Raw genomic sequence first — 7,929 nt, forward strand, 5'->3', positions numbered from 1 at the left:
CTTTAGGTTCATAAGGAGCCATGGAGCATGTCAAAAGAATAATACATCTCTTACCAAGGGGAATCTTGGGGACAAAGATTAAGTGTTAAATACAACAAACATGAAAAAATTGGGTTCAACATTATGAGTTGTAGAAACCCATAGAAACTATTCAATATCTAGCCAAATTTGATCCTTATGACTAGATATGGTTACTACCCACAAAATGCATGTAGTTGTCACAAGAAACTAACAATATTGAAAAAGCTATACTTGATATACTAGAATGTTTTGTTTTCTTCTATAATTGAAAAAATCAACCATCGTTGTCTACTATGCAAAATAGGGTATTAGGTGCCCCAAAACTCAAGGAATATTAGCTTTATGTTACAATATGCGACATAGAAAATCAAAACTGCATTTGAATATCATGAAAGCCACCAAAAAAATCATAGAAGAGCTAAAATTGGCTAAAAAACAGGATTTGACAATTTTTGTAATTTGGTCATAACTTACAACTTTAACATTTATTTCTCCCTAGAAGCATCAGAACACGTTGAGGCCTACTAAAGATAGTTCTCTAGCATTATAGACCTCACAAACATGAATTCTAGAGTGGTATAGTTGCAAAAAGTTGAAAAAAGCCAAAAACAGGACCCGTTTTTTCACACACTTTAGGTTGTGAAATGTTGTGCAAGGACAAGGTTAAAGATGGAATTGATATTCCAAAAAAATGTCGAGTTTTTTTCAGCTCATGAGACAACTTTCTAGACAGATAGCACCTCAAAATCCATTTTGAAACTCTTCACATAATTCAAGGAAAATGGTCACTTAACAGGACATAAAAGTGTCCCAGGACATAAAAGTGTCCCATTACCAACCTAGTGTTAATTAAGTCATGTAATGGTCCTGCTATTTGAGAGAATTTTTCTATGAAGCGTCTATAATATGCACACATACCAATAAAGCTTTGTAGTGCATGTAGATTCCTTGGATTAGGCCATGCCTTTATTACTTACCTCTAACTTAGATGGATCCATACGGATACCATCCTAAGAGATAATATAACCTAAGTGTTGAATCTCTTGAAGGAAAAATTCACTCTTCTTTTGATTGATAAAAAGCTTGTTCTCCCACAAAGCTTGAAAAAACACCTGGGGATGTTGCTTGTGTTCCTCCAAGGACTTGGAGTAGATGATGATATCATCAGAAACACTCCAGTGAATTTGCGATAGGAGCTAAAGATTTTCTCCATTAAGCGATTGGACGTGGCTGTAGCATTTGTCAAACCAAAAGGCATGACAAGATATTCATTAAGGTCAATCCTATTGAAGTAGGGTGAACCTTGTAGCTTATCAAATAGATCTTCTACCCGTGGTACAAGAAATCTATTTTTGATAGTGATATGGTTTAGCGCTCGATAGTCCACACACATGCGGTATGTACCATCTTTCTTCGGCACTAAAAGAACTAGAGAACAAAAGGGAGAGGAGCTAGGCCTCACCATCCTTTTTTCTCCTAGTTCTTGTACTTGCCTCATGATCTCCTCTTATTGAGCTTGGGAAACCTATTAAGGAGGCTTGTTAGGTGGTGAGCTTCCTGGTAGGAGCTCAATTCAATGGTCATCATCCCCTTGTTTTGGAGGTAAGTCCATAGGGATATCATCGGTAAAAACATCTTGGAATCCATCTAGAAAATTAGACAAGTCTAACTCACCTTTTATGGATTTCTTGACAAAAATCATGTCTGCAAAAACTAAACTTTTCATTGATTTATCAAAAGAAAGAGAAATTACAAGGGGTAGGGTACAACCATGCTCATTAGCATCTATGTACATGTTCTTTTCCCTGTACTTGAATTACAACCTTTTTCTGGGAAATTTACATTAACGGCCTACGGTCAAACCATGGTGCCCCTAGGATGACATCTTCATGTTTGAGAGGAGAGATGAATAAATCTTCTTTGTCAACATAGACTTGGACATGAACCCTCAATTTCCTAATCAAGGGAGTAAATGCAGCTTCTTGCCCCTTGAAGGCAACATCTCCCATCTCATGAGCTTGAATGCCTAACTTGGTGGCTAACTCCGTTGATATGAAATTGTGAGTAGATACAGGGTCAAACAAGATGAAAGCATCATGCTTCCTTATCTTTACCAAAGAATAGGAGAGAGGTGATCCTTCGCAAAATGAGAATCCTCTTTTGGAGATTCAATTGTGGAAGCTCTAGGAGTCTCACTGTGGGCACTTCTTTGGGGCAAGAACGATAGCCATGTCCTTGATCCCCACACTTAAAGAATTTGTGGTCCTTACAAAAATATTATAGATCTTCATGAGAGAGTTTATTTTTACCTTTATAAACTCCCCTCTCCTTGGATCAGTTGTTGTTGTTGTTGTTGTTGGAATTGCCTTGGGAAGAGTTTTGGGCATTTTTTTCCCCTTTGCATCTTCTCGATCTTTGTTATCCATGGGCTTGGCATTCCTTTTAGCCCCTTGTTGAAAATTGGTGCGCGAAGAAACCATAGTGTGGTGGATTACTTCGGTGATAGAACCAGGCCTGTGGGAGTTGACATACTCGGCCATTTCTTAAGTAATCCCGCACATACTGTTGCTCTTTCTTGGAAAAGTCTATCCTTTGAAAGATAGTAAGTAGCCTTGAGATGAAAATCCCAAAACCTGTCCACATATTTGTGGATATACTCGTTGGAGAGAAGCTTCAAACTCCGCCATCTGATACGCACTTTCTCCTTTGCATTGCATGCAAGGAATTGCTTCATGATGGAGGCTCGTAGAGTTTTCCATGTCTTTGGGACTTTGCTATTTCTAGGAAGGCTAGCCAACCATTGACGAGCAGATTTTTGGAAGTGCATAGCTACATGATATAGCTTGGAGGACTCTGTGAAGCCTCATCTCCAAAGGCCGCGTCGAATTGTTGGATGAAGGCCAATACTTTGTCACTAGCACCAAAGGTTCCATCATAGGTGAGAAAAGAGATACTCTTTCCTCCTTCTTTGAACTTCTTACGCTTTTGGGACCTTTTCCAAGCATGGTAGGATTTGTGATGTCCTCTCCTCTTGTATTCTGTAGGAGAATAGTTGTTGCTTTTGTCGAAAGAGAAGGAAGGTGACGAAGAAGGAGAAGAGGGTGAACTTTTTCTTTCTTTTTTCTTCCTGTGTTTCCTCTCTTCCCTTTTGGAATGACAAGGAGCAGGACTATGGGTTGACCATTTCCTCTTGGGAGGAGTTGGCAATTGTCTAGACTACCGTCTTCGTGGAGCCACATCTTCAGAGGAACTTAATGATTCATTTCTCTCCCGTTCTTTACATTCCTCCTCTCTTATGGGATAGAGTCTTCTTTTGGGAGTCTCATCAAGAGGCCGCCTCCTAAGCTCTCTCTCCTCTTGGACCGGAAGGGAAATCTCATAAGCAAGAAGTTGTTGAGTAACTTTGGCTTGCAAAGCAGGGCTATCCATATCTTTTTGCAACCTAATAACAAGATAGTTAACAAACATTGGTGCATCATCAGTAGCACCTTCATGTGAAAAATCAAAGTTAGAAATATTCATTCTACTCTCTTCATTATTACCAGCCATGCTAATTGAACTTATGTATAAATTACTTTGTGCTTTGGTACCCTCAAAAACCTTAGTAGCTACTCTTCTTTACCTTTGAAAATTAGTTCTCAAGTAGCCACACCCGTGGTTTAGAGATTGTTGATTGCAAAGAATAGTGGAGAGGGTCTAACATTTCACAATTGATTATGGTTCCTATTGAGCTTGCTAGTAGCTCAATAATGGTTAAGCCAACGGCAAGCCCTGAGAGACTCCATTATTAAGACTATATTTCCCAATGGTGTACCTCAAACTATCCTTTTTAGCCAAAATAATAGTTCCCTGTCCCACTTACCCTATTGCAATGAACAGGTCCAACCTTTCATGGACAACTTAAGGACCTCTCTTCTTAAGCAAGAAAAGAGAAACCAATGGCTTTGATACCAATGTAATGGAAATGGCCTATGAACATACCAGGTGAAATTAACTAGCAGTAGCAACATAGCCATATACTTAATTAACTTGGTATGAACAATGTTTTTGCAAGAGAGAGAGTTAGAGAACTTGACAATAGTTGAGGACTGGATTTATGTGAAGCCGATACCCCCTCCAATAGGCTTTTGTATTATAGATTCTCTCATGAAGAGAGACTTGGTACAATACAATCTTTGGGTTCCTTGAGATCTAGGTGATGCAATGAAGATGGAACACTTCATGCATCACAAGCATAACATAACCTTTAAAAAAGCATTAACCATCCCTGGCCTTAGTCCCAAGGCCTCAAACACATTCAAAGGTGGAGAGAGCTAGCGGGGAATGAGGCTAGGGAAGAGGAAGAAGAAGTAACATATGAGAAAGAGATAGTTCCTCACTTATCATAACTCTTGTTGCATAGCATAGCATAATAGCATAATAATGATGAACAAGAATATGGAAATCTTAAGCATTGAATCATGGCTCTTGACTAGATTTTCATTTCATAGCCGAGAGTGTTGGTGTAGGCTCTCAAATTCCCAACAATCTTGGAGAAGGAGATGGAGTTTTTGAACTTGAGGTGATGAGCATACTCCAGTTCCCTCTGTCCGACATCCCCCCTTAATAATCAATGGGCGAGAACTAGCGAGAATCAAAATGAGTAACAATCACGAAGAACTTATGGTACCCACATTGGCTGCTCAGAATGAAGGTTTTTTTCTTTTGGAAAGCTCTGTGGGGAGCTTTGCCTACAGGGGTGAAGGTTCTAGTTAGAGGTATTGGTCTTAAAATATGTTGCAGAAAGGCTAGTGAGGACCCCCCTCACTTATTCAAGGAATGCCCAATGATATGTGGCCTAGCTAGGAAGATTTGCAAATGAGTGCAAAAGACCTAGAAGATAGGATTCTTCAAGAACAATCTCTTCCTGGAGGGGAAGGTGTTCAAGAGATGGGCGATGCTTATCGGCATGCAAATAGTAAGATACTGTTACTTCAAACATGTGTGGAAGACTAAGAATTGTTGAGTCTTTGAGAATGCCCTGAGAACAACTAAGTTCATAGAGATTATACATGAAAGCATAGAAACAATTTTTTCCATTGGAAAATGGATGAACTCTGATGAGTGGAACAAGGCTATCGGTGCCATTATGATTGGGTAGTATGTGGGACCCCTGTCATGTCAAAAATTGCTCAATTTTCAGCCTAGGTTCTCACTAGTGTCCGTGTTAGTGGTGCGGGTGGATTCCCTATCAACCGATGGTATCTATGGTTGCTAGGTGGCGCCATGGCCTGGAAAAAACATGACTTGATTTCTTGCTTTTGATAATATAATTCACTCACCATTATGAATTCCGCAAAAAAACGGATTTCATATGCTTGGTTTTTCCCCATGAATAAGTAGTGGGGAAATCAATGGTCAAGATCAAGATGTGTGGCAATCACGAAGAACATGATGCCCACATTGACCACTTGGGATGAAGATATTTCTATGGAAGGTCCTATGGGGAGCCTTACCTACTGGTATGAAGGTCCTGTGTGGAGTGTTACCTACTGGTGTGAAGGTTCTAACTAGAGGCATTGGTCCAGCTAGATGCTCGCAATGCAGAATGGCTAGTGAGGACTTCCCACACTTATTTAAGCAGTGCCCGATGATCTATGACCTAGCAAGGAAAATTTGCAAATGGGTTCAAAAGACCTAGAAGATAGGGTTCTTCAAGAATGATCTCTTCTTGAGTGGGAAAGTGGTTAAGAGCCAAGTGCTACTTATCGGCATACAAATTGTTAGAATATGCTACTTCAAACACATGTGGAAGGCCAAGAACTGTCGGGTCTTCAAGAAATTTTGGAAACAACTAGGTTCATGGAGATTATACAAGAAAGCAGGAAAGTGATTGTCGCCATTGGGAAACAAATGAACTCTGATGAATGGAAAAGGGGGATTTGTGTCACACTAACTGGTTGGTATATGGGTCCTTGCTCTGGTCAAGGTTTTCTCCATGTTCAATCAAGTTTCTCTTTGAGGCCCTTTTCAGTGTCCGAGGGTGGCTCCCCTATCAACCGATGTATCTATGGTTGTCGGGAGACATCATGGCTCGGCACAAGCATGACTAGAATTTGTAATTTTTGGTTATGCTGAAAAATTCACTCACCTTTGTGAGTTTTGTATTTTTTAAAAAAGGATTTCATATGCTTGCCTCTTTTTCAATACTAGAGTCTAGACGTTAATGCTCATCCTTAGTGGCCCTCAAGGTCACATAGACCATGATCTTATCCCTTTTATCACTTGTTTTTATCGGATGGGATTTTTTTTCGTCACTTGTTTTTATTGGATGGAATTTTTTTTTGCCTACAAGATAATCACCAAACTGTTGCTCTCAAACTTGCTCTGCTTCTTGACAAGGTCATCATCCCCCACCAACATGGATTTATTAAAGGAAGATCCATCTACGACAACATTTTGGTCGCAATGAGAGTTTGCTTCTTTCACTAAGCAAAAGTTATATTACTCCAACTGGATTTAGATAAAGCTTATGATAGGATCACATGGTTTTTATCGAAGAGGTTATGAAATCACTAGGCTTTGGGCAGAGGATGTGTCGATTGGTTAGCGCTTTGGGTGCTAGTAGCCAATCTCAGCTATTGTTTAATGAGTGGATTGTGGGGGATTTTGAGGGAAAAAGATCTATCAAGCAAGGCTGTCCACTAGCTCCCCTTTTGTTTGCCATTGGATCTCATCCCATGTGACGATGCTTGAAGACAATGCTGTAAGAGGGGAGATTCAATGATTCACTGCTCTTCCTCAAAGCTTGTCCTCAAGTGATCATGATGGCTCTAGAGATTGTGCAAACGTATGAAACTGCATCAGGGTCGAAGTGCAATATTGAAAAATCAAGATTGATCTCCCTCTCAGAAGATGACTCGTTCAATCCGACAATGTGGTCCGAGGAGATTGTATCCAAAGGGACGGTGTTTAGGCACCTGGGAGCCCCTTTACGGGTGGGATATAACCCACAAGCAAAGATTCTCATGGATGTTGGATAAGATAAGGAGAAAGTTGCGAAGGTGGGAGAATGTACTCCTCCCTTTTGAGAGCAGATTGAAAGTGATCAATTCGTTTATGCTCCCATACTTATCATTTAATGGCCTGCTGCTCAGGATAGCCAAATGCAACTGGAAGGAGTCTCTTAAACCAGTGAAGAGATTCCTCTGGAAAAACAACAATAAAGACTCACTGCCTTGGCAATGGGCTAGCTAGGAGGCCACAGCGAGGTCGGTGGGGCAAGGCGGTCTTGGAATTCCAAACTGTAGTACTCACGCGGAGGCTCAATGTGCCAAGTTTGCGGCTGCAATCACAAAGCAAGATCAAGCCTAGGTTGTGATGATTAAGGCCATGATGGACAATGACAAAATGTATTCGCAAGGTGGCCAATGGAAAGGGCTAGATCTACAAGAAAAACTTTTTGCCCCTCGGTGGTCTAACTTGAAGCTTGGGGGCTTAACTGGCGAGCTGGCTTGAAAGTGCAACAAAGCAGCAGAGGCCTTGGAATGGGGAGAGGTAACTAGATACTTCCACAACTCGATGTCTCACTGGTCACCTTGGTTGTCTAAGGCGAGAAGCGTCTTGTTGAATGCTGCTTGGAGGGAGGTGGCCAAAAAGATGAACAACAAAGGGTTCCACCGACTAGGCCAGTTTTGGGACTACAGTAGCAGCGACTAGAAAGGATAGGGACAACTTTCCTTTGAGTTCATGCTCAATAGTACGGAGAGATTGCTGGGTAAATAGAGCTTTAGAACAGTTGAACATCTGCTACCTACCGTCCTGCGAATCTAGGTTTGATTGGAAAGCTTGGCGGTGGCCTATAGATAGAGATTTCCATAAACCTTGCACCAGGGAGGTGTACAACACTCTCATGGCTTTGTTGGAGTG

This window comes from Adiantum capillus-veneris, chromosome 10 (assembly GCF_014529385.1).
Source record: "Adiantum capillus-veneris isolate H3 chromosome 10, ASM1452938v2, whole genome shotgun sequence".
NCBI lineage: Eukaryota > Viridiplantae > Streptophyta > Polypodiopsida > Polypodiales > Pteridaceae > Adiantum > Adiantum capillus-veneris.